Source organism: Bison bison, unplaced genomic scaffold (genome assembly GCF_000754665.1).
Source record: "Bison bison bison isolate TAMUID 2011002044 unplaced genomic scaffold, Bison_UMD1.0 scf7180017864324, whole genome shotgun sequence".
NCBI lineage: Eukaryota > Metazoa > Chordata > Mammalia > Artiodactyla > Bovidae > Bison > Bison bison.
This window is the reverse complement of record NW_011494896.1, coordinates 9,528,576-9,541,551: the sequence shown is the minus strand read 5'-3', so window position 1 is coordinate 9,541,551 and position 12,976 is coordinate 9,528,576. Positions and strand designations below refer to the sequence as shown.

At 46.0% G+C, this 12,976-nt stretch overlaps 1 protein-coding gene across 1 annotated transcript in view; it reads right to left on the bottom strand.

Moving 5' to 3' along the window:
• The window catches only part of TENM4 (teneurin transmembrane protein 4), an 858,900-nt gene that overhangs the window by 683,829 nt on the left and 162,095 nt on the right, over positions 1-12,976 (bottom strand). Inside the window, exon 2 of the mRNA XM_010853253.1 lies at positions 3,831-3,886. The gene's annotated coding sequence lies outside the window, so the exon portion shown is untranslated. The remainder of the gene's footprint in view (positions 1-3,830; positions 3,887-12,976) is intronic.

Genomic DNA, 12,976 nt, shown 5'->3' with positions numbered 1-12,976 from the left:
TGATCACTGACTACTTATACATTACAGGTATGTTAATGTCTTTGAAACTTAGTTATCCCATCTGGAAAATGGGTATAAAATTAGAAAAAATATATCAAATATGTTATCACAGAGCTTTGCATAGCAGGTTCTTAATAAAACGGATGTCCCTGAAAGCAATGACTGAGGGTATTTGGAGAACTAACACTGAATGGCTGTGGCCACAGCTCTGGAAGGCTGGCTGGGTCAGCCTCAAGGTCAAGGCAGCATACCCATCTGGGAGGTGTAGCAGGACTTTAATGTTCAGTGGTTTGTCTAGTTTTAAACCAGTTTTGAGCCAATGACTGGGGCCTTAAGGACCAGAGGTTGGCCACTGCAAAAAAGCTGCTGATAAGAATCAATGCGTGTGTGTGGGTGTGGTTTTAGTTGCTCAGTCATGTCCGATTCTGCCACCCCATGGAAGGGAGCCCATCAGGTTCCACTGCCCATGGGATTTTTCAGGCAAGAATACTAGAGTGGGTAGCAATTCCCTATTTCAGGGGATCTTCCCAACCCAGAGATTGAACCCAGGTCTACTCACATTTCAGGCAGATTCTATACCATCTCAGCCACCAGGGAGGCCCAAGACCCTATAAGAACTTGATAGAACATTTCAGATAGGGCAGACCCTCCAAGACCAACCAAGGCACAGAGAAAATGAGTAGTTGGTACAGTAAGAGAACTCTAATGAGGGCCTGATATATTAATTGAGGCATGAATACCCCACCCAGGACCAGTCTGCTGCCTGGAGCCAGTGGCTTCTATGTAGACCACAAACACCTCACACTCAGCCCCAGGCCAGGTACCCCTGGGCTGGGTCCCGTGGGGGGAACAAAGACAACTGAAGCAGAACTCCACACCCTATGGGGGGCACTGCCTCTGAGAAGGACCCGGGCAAATCAGAACACACCAGTCTCAGAACAGAATTGCACAAACCCAGACCTGTTGACATGAATGAACATTCCTGCAGCACAGCCTGATAAGCCTGTTGCTAAACCTACCGGGCTTCCTGTCAACAGAGCACCTTGCTCTCAGTTCAGGAAAGATAATCGCTCTGGGAACCAGCTTCCTTTGGAGACCTGGCGGAGTGCTTTCAGTTCAGAGAGAAACCTGTCTTTCAGCACAGCTTCTCATCCTCCCGTGTCAGACAAGGGGAAACCCAATCCATGCAGGAAAGGGTCTGTACGCACTCACAGTCCTGCTGGGTGGCAGTGGCTGTAAGTGACCCTGCGGGGAAGGAAGGGGCCCCGGATCTCTGGCCTCAGAGCACCTCCTAAACAAAGACTCTAAAGTTGCCTGCTGGGACAGGGCGAGACACGGGACGCTCAGATTCCAGGCGTACCCGCGGCTATCATCTGTCAGTCCTGACACCAGCCCTGTCTGCGTCGAGGTCCAAGCGGAGAGATCAGAAAGCACAGGGTAGGGGCAGGGGCCGGGGAGGGCAAGAGAGGGGAGGGGCACTTTGGAGAGACCGGTATGAATAGCAGGAGTTTTCATCTGACCCCCAAGAACAGAGCCAGGGAGAGCTGTGTGATCTAAGCCAGGATGAAAGCATGCTGGCCTCCCCTTGTAATCAAAGAGTTTAATGATGCTTATTAAAAGCCCATTTCTGAGTCCTGTTGAAAAATTACACCCGTAAGTGTTTTGTTTTTTTCATATGAGAATTGCTTCCTAGAGATTAAAACACATACACACGTGCACGCACACGTTCCTTAAGAACCCCACGCCCCACACAGGCACACACACATTCGCCACAAATCCTGCAGCTCCCAGACATCACACACATCATCTTCATCAAAGATGGCCACAATTCACAATGTACAACACACACTGTGAAACAGAAAAGCCAGGCCCAGTCTCTGAGGTGATTCACGCACTCTTTGAAATTCCAGACTGTGAGGGAGTCCAAGAGCTTCCAGCTCCAGAAGCTGTCATGCCCACAAACAAACAGCACAGCCTCTAATTTCTATCAAGTCTCCATGTCTTGTCCGAGGCCAGGCAACTCTGCAAAAGCAGAAGCTCCCAGGATCATTAAGCTTTGGTGGGAGGCAACAGCACTCAGGACGGTCCCGCAGAAGAGGGGGTGCTGCGCCCCTCTGGACCATGGCGGGCTCACTCTGATATGCTGAATCGCAGTCTCCCGAAGGAGGCGACTCTGGGAGTGCAGCATATCTTCCTCTGATTATCAGCAGACCTAGAGCCCAAGGCTGACTCACTCTCAATCAGAGAAGACATTGGTTTCTGGACTATCCAGTTAGATGCAGGAAAGTACTCCTTGCATTGAAGTATCTCTCCACCAGGGTAGGTTCCTTCTGGTTGCTGATCTCCCCAACATTTTAGTCCCGGCTTGGAAGCTAGTATATGTAGATTCAGGGGCAGCTCTAAGCCTCACTCACTGTATGGCCAACCCTCTAAGCTGTAGTTTTCTCCTTAGCAAAACGGCAATAACAACTTCTTTCCATCTTATGGTGTTTCAGGGAAGATCACAAAATGCCCTGGAGATTATAGACTCCAAAGCAGATGTTAGAAATTCTCATGATCAGACAGTAATGAGGAAATGGAGGAGCTCATAAATTGGGCTGTGAGTGCCTCCCGGGCAAAGCTTGTGTTGTATTTATCTCGTTAGCCTCAGTGCCTGGCACAGAGGCCAGCAACACACATTCTGGGGGGAAAAATGGTCTGAAAAAGAATGTATCCCTGAGTTAAGTGGCTTGTTCAAGGTCACAGAGCAGCTCGCTGTGTGACAGGAACCCTGACCTCCTGCCGCCCCTAGTGCAAGGCTCTCTGTTCTCCACGAACCAAAGTCTTGGGTGTGTTGAAGAAGGGGCAGTGATGTCCCATTAGGCACACGGCAGGGGCCAGGTTTTAACCCACCCTACTGAGGCAGGAGACGGGTGGGCTCCAGGCTGCACAGCTTCTCCCCTGTGGACAAAAACTCAACAGCAGAAACTCCGTAAAAGGAGGAGGATGGAGGAGGCTGGGCCCCGCCCAGATAAAAGACCACATACTCCTCATTCCCGAGATCAAGGAGACCTTCCCAACCACATGTGCGCAGAAAGGCTCCTTGGAGGCCGAAAGAGAGGGGGTATCACCTCAGCGTAAGTGATATCAAATGCTCATAAGCCTCTTTGCTAGAATCCATCTTGGTTAAGAGATGGGCACACACACAGCTGGGGACCCTGAGACACACCAAATGCAGACTCAGGACCAGGCGAAGCAAAATGATGGGCCAAAGGAAACCAGGAAGACATGCCCCATAAAAGTGATTCAAACCCCCACCAGGGCGCAGCTCAGCAAATCTCTCTCTCTGAGCCCGCCTGTGTATCTGTCCACATGCACCGTCCTCTTGCTCCTTCTAATAAAGACTTTACTTGCTTCACTGCTTTCCATCTCCATGCAGAAATTCATTTCTACCCAGCTGATGGGCCACAGTCCCTGCTGCTCTAGTGGCTAGGATTCAGCGCTCTCAATGCCGTGGCCCGACCTCGATCTCTGGTCGGAAATGAAACCCTGCTTCAAGCCACTGCAGGCCAAGGCCACCCAAGATCACTGTCATTCCCAGGATGGGCCAGGAGACACTTAAGAAGCCTTCATACAGCTACTTGTTAATCATTCCAATTCAATAGTGGGAACAAACAGAAACCACAAGTGCAAATAATACCCAAATGCCTCAGACCGACTCATCTTATTTCCTAACTTGAACTGTGCAAATCAGAAAAATCGCAAGATTGGGGAGACGGGCCTGCAGAGACTGAATCACAGAGACTAGACATAGACCTTATTTCAGGCTCGCTTTCAGCATTGTCACTTACCTACTGACCAGGTATCCAAGAGATCACTAGCCCTCTATGATTCTCAGTTTTTCCATCTGCAAAACAAGAAGATGATCACAATTAATCCCTTGAGACCACTGGACTAAAAGGCAGCACAGGTTTTTATACACAGTATTGGTTATAAACCACGTATGATCCCATGTAACTGGGGAAGTTGCTAATGATTAGGAGCTGGAGGAGAATTTCAAAACTGAAGTGTGATAGTCAAAAAATGAAGTGTGATAATAGTCACAGGCTAAGAAGTGCATCAAAATCTCCCAACTTGCAGTACAGAAAACTCAGCTTTCTAATATTTTTGGCATTTATTTTTATTTTTCATAGATGTCAAAATGCAAGCAATCATGAATACCAGGAGAAACAGAGCAAAGAAAAATGCTACTATATTAATACACTCCCAACATCTGGGGGTATTTTTCCAGATTTTTTCCCTCTCTACAGAGTTTCAGTTCAGTTCAGTTCAGTCACTCAGGGGTGTCCAACTCCTTATGACCCCATGGACTGCAGCATGCAAGGCTTCCCTGTCCACTCCCGGAGTTTACTCAAACTCATGTCCATCAAGTTGGTGATGCCACCCAACCATCTCGTCCTCTGTCGTCCCCTTCTCCTCCTGCCTTCAATCTTTCCCAGCATCACAGTTTTGGCCAATGAGTCAGTTCTTCGCATCAGGTGGCCAAAGTATTGGAGTTTCAGCTTCAGCATCAGTTCTTCCAATGAACATTCAGAACTGATGTCCTTTAGGATGGACTGGCCGGATCTCCTTGCAGTTCAAGGGACTCTCAAGAGTCTTCTCCAACACCACAGTTCAAATGCATCAATTCTTCGGTGCTTGGCTTTCTATACGATTTCCAACTCTCACATCCATACATGATGACGGGAAAAACCATACATTCGACTATATGGACCTTTGTTGGTATAGAGTTTATCATTACAGAGTTCACCATTTTGCAAAGAAGGGGCTATGAAGATGTACTACCCTGGAAAGGACCATGCAGATCATGACTACCCCTTCCCCACCACCATGACTGCGGCTCGTGCAATGAACTCATTTGCATTCCCATGCCTTTTGTCAGTTTCTCAAAGACCTTTCAGGCCTGTGGTCACATCTGCCAGGCATTGCACACGTCTGAGACCAGTGGAGTTAGGAGCATGTGACTTTAGGAGCTGGTCTTTCCCCAATCGGGCTTCAATTACATCACATGGAAAGTAAGGGAGCCAGTCTGGGCAATCTCAGAGATCACTTTCATTGTTATTTTATTTTTTTTGGCCACGCTGCAGTGCATGTGGGTCTTAGTTCCCAGACCAGGGACTGACCCAAGCCCCCTGCATTGAAAGCACTGGCGCAGTGATTCCTCAGAGATCACTTTCAACCTAGAAAGGCGAGGCTAAGGACAAGGGAAAGAAACTCATATATTTGAGTCCCTACTATGTGACAGCTAGTGAGCCAGTGATGTCTATGGATATTATCTTATGATCCTCATAACCACCCTGAGATATTACAGGTGAGAGAACGGTAACGCAGGGAGGTTTGGCCATCTGTCCAAGGCCTGCTGCAGTCACGTTGGAACCACCTTCTGGATTTTCGGTGTCTCACTCTACTACCACATACTAATCTTTCCAAATCAATTCACATATTTTACTTAACTCTATGTTTAATGGATTTTTTTAAAAAGCTTCTCACACTAAGTAAGTGTTAGTCGCTCAGTCATGCCCAACTCTTTATGACCCCATGGACTGCAGCCCATCAGGCTCCTCTATATAGGGAAAGAGTATAAGAAAGAGTGTCTATGTGTATATGTGTAACAGATCCACTTTGCTGTACACCTGAAACTTTACGCAACATGGTAAATCAATTATACTCCAAAACAATTTTTTAAATGTTTCTGAGTTCTTTGTTTCTTCGTCTTTTCTCTATAGCCCAATGGAAGACCACCTTTCTATTAGGATGGATTCTATAATTGCAAAAAAGAAAGTTGTTAACAATTTAAGGGAAATTTTCATCACAATCACGCTTTGTACAAATACCTATGCAGTCACAGGTTTGCTGCACTGTTTATATATTTTTGTGTGTGTGTGTGTGAATGTGTTAGTCGCTTAGCCGTGTCTGACTTCTTGCGAATCTGTAGACTATGGCCCTCCAAGTTTCTCTGCCCATGGAATTCTTCAGGCAAGAATACTGGAGTGGGTTGTCATTTCCTATTCCAGGGGATCTTTCTGACCCAGGGATCGAACCTGGGTCTTCCACATTGTGGGCTGATTTCTAACTGTATGAGCCACCAGGGAAGCCCATACTTTTTTCTAATTGTCATTAAAATAATTGATGTTTGAAATTGTAAATGCTTATCCATGTCTACGCTCCTCCCAGCAGGATTCCTGCCTTATGTTGGGAAGGCTGTTTTCAATTCCATCACTTTGCTGTGGCCAGACCTTGGAATCTAAGACCATCCTGTTTCAAAGCTGAAACAGGAAAAACACCTGATGCTTATTATGTGTCAGGAAAGCTGTTGGAGGTCACACAGCTGGTAACTGGAGGACCCCGGGACGGGGGCCCTCACGGCCTACTCCTGGCCCTGGGCTCTGTGGGTGTATTCAGTTTCCCTTCTGGCCTTCCTCAGACCCCACGTTTTCAATTCCATGTCATAAGGCCACCAATTAAGTTCTGTTTGCAAACCAAGGCAGGGTCATCCTGTTCTGTTGGGTCACCAGTTTTTCCACAAAGTAACTAGACCTATCAAGGCGTATTTAAGCTCCCAAAAGGACCTTCTGGTAGGAAGCTGCATAATTTCTAAAACCAAGTTTAGAACATGTGACGTGAAAGCAATTCCTTATTCAAAGATCCACGATAGTAACCAAGGAAATAGAGCTGATGACAAAGGATCCAGGAAAGCCACTGCTGCTGCAAACGAGGATAAAATCCAACTGAGCCGGGGGATGTGGGAGACAGCGGCACAGTGACTGTATCGGACACCGATCGAAGCTGTTGTTGAGTCTTTAAGCTGCCATTCCCTGTCATCCGGTTTTAAATTAATTGGCATGAATTTTTTATGACCAGGGAGCAAACAGACAGAAAGGTTTGCAGAACCAGTTCAGTTTTTTCCTTTCTGGGGAGTTCCCTATTTCTTTTGAATACGAGCTACAAAGCTGTGTAGAAACCGGAAAACAAATGTCGGCCTGATTATTCATTCTCAGTCCAGTCACACCGCTTCTGTGAAGCCTGCTTCCACCACCCCGTCAGAATTAGTGACTCCCTTCCATGGTTTCCTTATAGCAACACTTTAACTACAATACACTAAAGTTATTGTCTTCTCTTCCTTTAAAGTATCATTTTCTCTATTTACCCAAATACAGTAAAAACTCATCTATCACTAGCAATATGATTTTAGATTTCCTTCTAAACCACTTGGTATATGTATCCACATGTACAGCTATTCAAATAGATACACATCCAGGGAGTTTACACAATGGATCACTTTATACACACTAATTTTAATCTACTTTTTAAACAATTACATAGATGTGTAATTTCCGATGTATGGACATCTGGGATGTTTGCAATTTTTCACTGCTGTAAATAATATCTCTGCACATATATCTTTGTGTGGTTGTTAAGTACTTACAGGATATTTTTTAACAGTAAAAAATCTTAATTTACCCCATGCTCACCAACACGCCCAAGACACATATCACTTTCAACTTCTACCAGCAGTATACCAGCATGCCAGTTCCTTGTACTCTCGACAACATTAGGCATTAGGGTGCTCTTTTACCACTGTCAGTGTGATAGGTAAATGTAGCCTCGTTATTTTAATCTGCAGCTTTTGAATAACAGCTGAGTATCTTTGTCTATTTCTTGGCCATTTGCACTTACGCTTTGAGGGACTGCAAGTTTGCTGTCTTTTCCCCACTTCTTGGTCAGTGTTAGATTCTTTCTTGTGACCTAAGAGTCTCCTAGTGTTTTGCTTTGAGCATTTTTTTTTAGCTTTCTTCCAGCACATTCAATCACAGTAAATGGTACTACCACCTAGCAGTTGCCCCACCAGAAGCCTGGAGGGCTGGCTGCCTTGGCACCCTCTGTGCCTTACTACCCACAGGCAGTGAGTTACCAGGCCCTGTCTGTCCTACCTCCTAAGCAGACACCTCTTAAAGTGGTTTTCTTCCTCTCCAGCGCCTCTACCCTTACCAAGCCACCACCATGTCTCACCTGGACTCCTGAAGTCATCTCCTAACTGGTCTCCCCCATCCTCTACTCCTATCCTCTCACTATCCAGAAGCTAGAGGGAATTTTAAATAATACTCATGAAATCATCTCCCCCATCTAAAACCCTTTGACAGCTCCCTATTCCTTTGAAGGTCAAATCCAAAGTCCACAAGCAGCCCTGAAAGGCTGCTTCTAGGGCCCAGTTTCTGCAACACGTGGTTTCTCAGTACATCCATCTACCCCCAGTCTCTGCTCTCTGCACACTGGCTTCCTTTTAGGTCCTCTTCTTCCCAACCTGAGACCCTGGACACGCTGGCCCTCTGCCTGGAAACTGGTTTGCTCTCCCCTTGGCTGCCTAATCCAAAACCATCCTGCCCCACTCTCGGCTTAAACACCATCTCCTCAGAGAAGCCCCCAACTGCCAGACCAAGTGAGCTCCTCTGGCTGTTTACCGGAGATTTCCGTTGTGGCACATCTCAGGTCTGTAATCAAGTACTGTCTGGGACACTTTGTTGAGTGAGTCCCACACTGCAGGTTCCCCAAGGGCAGGGATCGGGACTCTGCCCAGCACCATCCCCTCAGAGCTCAGCATGGTACCCAGCAGAGCAGGCCCTATACAAATACCGCATTCATTTTTTTCTTAAGTTAAAAAAAAAAAAATCAAATAACCTGTCTATTCCAAGGACCAGACAATCAACTCTAGGTTTTAATGAATAAACTAATGTGGTTTTTTATACAGAAAGCAGATGACATAAAAACCAGGCCTGTTTTTAAGGGCAAAGTCTCTGGCTGAATTAAGCCTAATCATGAAGGACTGTCTCATCTCTTTCCATGTTAAAAAAAAAATAAATAAATAAAGCCGTGGCTTTGGCAACCACAAGATCACTGGGGTGGAAGGGTTTGGAAGCAAAGTTCACATCTTGGGGCTTCTTTGTAGCTCCTTTCTCTCTTTTCCACTTAGTGCTTTGCCCAAACTCAATGTATGTCTCTTAAATGGATTTCAAGTCAAATTACATAGTAATATGACTAATTCACTGCCTTTTCTACTGTCTAACATTTAAAAATAAATTTGCATTATCTGGCACAATTGACTTGATGGTTTTTACCTCTATAGATCAATACCTACCTTTACGAGTATTTTCTTTCAGGTTACTAAAATTTAAACCCTCAAAAAGTAGGTCATCACAGGTCAGAATTGTAGATGAGAGAACCTCGACTCTCCTGTAGCTACAACTCCACCCTGCTCCCTAAGCCTACCTTGTACTCAGTTCAGCATTCTGTGCTCTGAGTCTGGTGAAAGTATACACCCTCTCCCCTTTCCTGTAAGGTCTCTGCAATGGAAGTCTGAAATCAGGCTAGGGTGTGGAGGCATCACCTCCTTGGCTGAATTTAAACTCTCCTTAAGTTCATCAGATATGCAGATGATACCACTCTAATGACAGAAATCAAAGAGGAACTAAAGAGCCTCTTTTGTTTTTTTTTTTCATGTCAAAGATTTTATTCAAGCCTCTTGATGAGGGTGAAGGAGGAGAGTAAAAAAGCTAGCTTAAAATTCAACATTAAGACAAAGGAGCCCAGCAGGCTACAGTCTCTGGGGTCGCAGAGTGGAACACTACTGAAGCGACTTAGCACATGTACAAAAAACCCTAAGATTATTTTTTGGCATCCAGTCCCATTACTTCATGGCAAATAGATGTGGAAAAAGTAGAAACATTGACACATTTTATTTTCTTGGGCTCCAAAATCACTGCAGATAGTGACTGCAGCCATGAAATTAAAAGACACTTTCTCTTGGGAGAAAAGCTATGACCAACCTAGACAGCATATTAAAAAGCTGGGAGATATTACTTTGCCAACAAAGGTCCATCTAGTCAAAGCTATGGTTTTTCTAGTAGTCATGTATGGATGTGAGAGTTGGACTATAAAGAAGGCTGAGCACCAAAGAATTGATGCTTTCAAACTGTGGTGTTGGAGAAGACTCTTGAGAGTCCCCTGAACAGCAAGAGACCAAACAAGTCAATCCAAAAGGAAATCAACCCTGAATAGTCATGGGAAGGGCTGATGCTGAAGCTAATGCTCCAATACTTTGACCACCCAATGGTCAAAACTAACTCATTGGAAAAGACCCTGATGCTGAGAAAGACTGAAGGCAGGAGGAGAAGCGGGTGAAAGAGAATGAGATGGCTGGATGGCATCACCAACTGAATGGACATGAGTCTGAGCAAACCCCAGAAGACACTGAAAGACAGGGAAGCCTGGCTGCAGTCCATGGGGCCACAACCAGTTGGACACAACTTAACAACTGAACAATAAGAACAAGTTCATCACGAGCAAACCTTGGGCATTACCACAGCTAATGTACAGTGCCGATGGACTCTGGTCAACTCTGGCCACTGACATCCCGGGTGAAGTAGCTGTAGATCAAGGACTTGCTGCAGTGTGCTGTGGAGGGCTCAGATGTCCATCCATTCTAAAGGAGGCACAGAAGAAGAAAAGCTTGTCTCCTGTCCTGGGGGAGACTGGGCTTCAGCTGGGAGATAAGACCCAAATACCATGATCTCGGCCCCACCAGCATCTGAAGCCTCATCCCACCAGTGTCTTCGAGCCTACTTACTGCTCTGAGTTTACTTTTCTTGAACATTCCTCTATCAGAAGTGCCGGTCTCCATCTAGAGATTCAAAGAGGAGTGATTGGGAAACTTACTGGAGCTCAGTAAGTCCTTACTGAAGGTTCAGAAGCACTGGTTCCGAAATCAGAGTCTGGCTTTGACCTCTGGCTCTGTTTCCTCCCAGCTGGTGACCCTGGGCTGCATCCTTAACCTCCCCAAGCCTCTGTGTCTGAAACGCAGGGATACCAAAAGGCCCTACATCTTGGGTTGCTGCAGTGCTTGTGCACCTGTCATGTAGCAAAGGTTCCACAAATTGTTGGTGAAGAGGATTATTATTGCTACTATTGTAATTTTAGTCAGCAATGTAGTAGTTATAGTGAGCTAGGCATTGTCCTAAACACTCTACAAATATTAACTCATTTAACCCTCATAAACAGTTCTGTGAAGTAGGAAAAATTATCTTTCTCTGCAGTATTAAGAGTCCAGTGAAAGTGAAACAGCCCTGTCTGACTCTTTGCAACCCCATGGACTAGAGCCTAGAAGGCTCCTCTGTCCATGGAATTCTCCAAGCCAAAATACTGCACTGAGAAGCCGTTCCCTTCTCCAGGGGATCTTCCCAACCCAGGGACCAAACCCCACATTGCAGGAGGATTCTTTACCATCTGAGCCACTGGGGAAGCCCAAGAATACTGGAGTGGGTAGTCTATCCCTTCTCCAGCAGATGGATCTTCCTGACTCAGGAATCGAACTGGGTCTCCTTCATTGCAGGTGGATTCTTTACCAGCTGAGTTACCAGGGAAGCCCACAAAATTGCCCAAAGTCACACAATAAATAATGGAGCCAGAACTTTGAACCCAGGCAGTCTGGCCTGGAAATCATGGTTAAATCACTAGTTTATTAACCATAAGAACTGTTATTTAAGGAATCATCATAATCCTTAGTCATCAATAATAATTATTCAGTGCTATTAATGATGGGTGCCTGCCTACTCATACAGGTCCCCAGACAGCTGGAGTGAGTATGATGGGGTTCAGGTCTGGCAGCCAAGCTCACTGAGCTTCAGAACAGTCATCCAGTCCCAGGTGGGAACCATGGGCCAGAAGAGGAAACTGGGGCAGAAGCCCAAGCTGTGTGCTGGGCCTTCATCATGTGGACGGGAGAGGACAGTAGGCATCCACAGTCAGCCCTAAGGACTCTGTGGCTGGAAAAACTGCAGTGAACTTCCAGGCCCCACTGACTAGGAGGGCCAGGGTTTCTACTATATCCAGATGGACTCTAAGCCTGAACGGGTCAGGACCTGCAAGGGAACGGGCACCAGGGACTCCGCCAAGCAGGGATGGTGAAGGTTCAGGGTCACACCTCCTTTCTGGGAGTCCCTGCTGCCCCTGCTCGAGGGGTCCCAGAGACCCTTGGCTCAGAGATGCCTTTAGAGCCTTAAGCATCTCCTCTTCAGACATGGAGCCTGTTGATCCAAGCTAAGCTGGTCATGTTGCTCCCAGACGTATGAGCAAAGAGGAGCTCTACCCCAAGGATTGTGGTCTGTAATTTCCAACCTTAACACGGTTGTGCATGGATTTTTTTTTTTTTCTGGACTTCTGCTGCTGATTATATCTTTGAAACAGGCTCACTTGAGCTTTCTTCTGGGTATTTCAAAGTTTCTGTCCTTCCTCACTCCCTCTTGGTTGGATCTCCTTTCTTTTTTTCTCTTTGGTGGGGAATAACAAAAGCAAAGCATTTTCGGCATGAAGCAATTCAGGACAGAAAATTGGACTCTAGCCACAGGGACTCTGCCTACACAACCTAACAACTCACCATGGTTGGGCGGGGTAAAGAATAACACCCAATGCCTTAACTGGCTTTCCAAAGACCAGCTGTGTCATTCTCTATGTACCCTCTCCTTGTTGTCCGCTAGCTGGGGACATTCAACATCAAGCTGCTTTCAGAGTGAGGTAGTTTTCCACGCTGTACGGCAGAGATAATGATGGTCTTATGATCTGCTTAAAAATGTGGACAGTCCAAAAACAATCTAAGATGCTGCATGACACCATCACTTTTTTCAACCATGTCCATAGAACTATAAGAGAAAGCCTCTTTTATTTTTAAAAGACCAAGCAAGCCAGCCGTCCTTGACACATCGTTTTTTTCCATTTAGTAGCTTCATGCTCATTCTTTCATCAGCAAGCAGTTACTGACTGCCTCCTGTGTGTGTCAGACCCAGACCAGAACTGGTAGCTGGGAAGATGGAGCTAGCAGGGGCCTGACACATGTGCAAATCCCAGCTCTGATTCAGAAGAGCTGTGTGACACAGAGCAAGCTAATTAA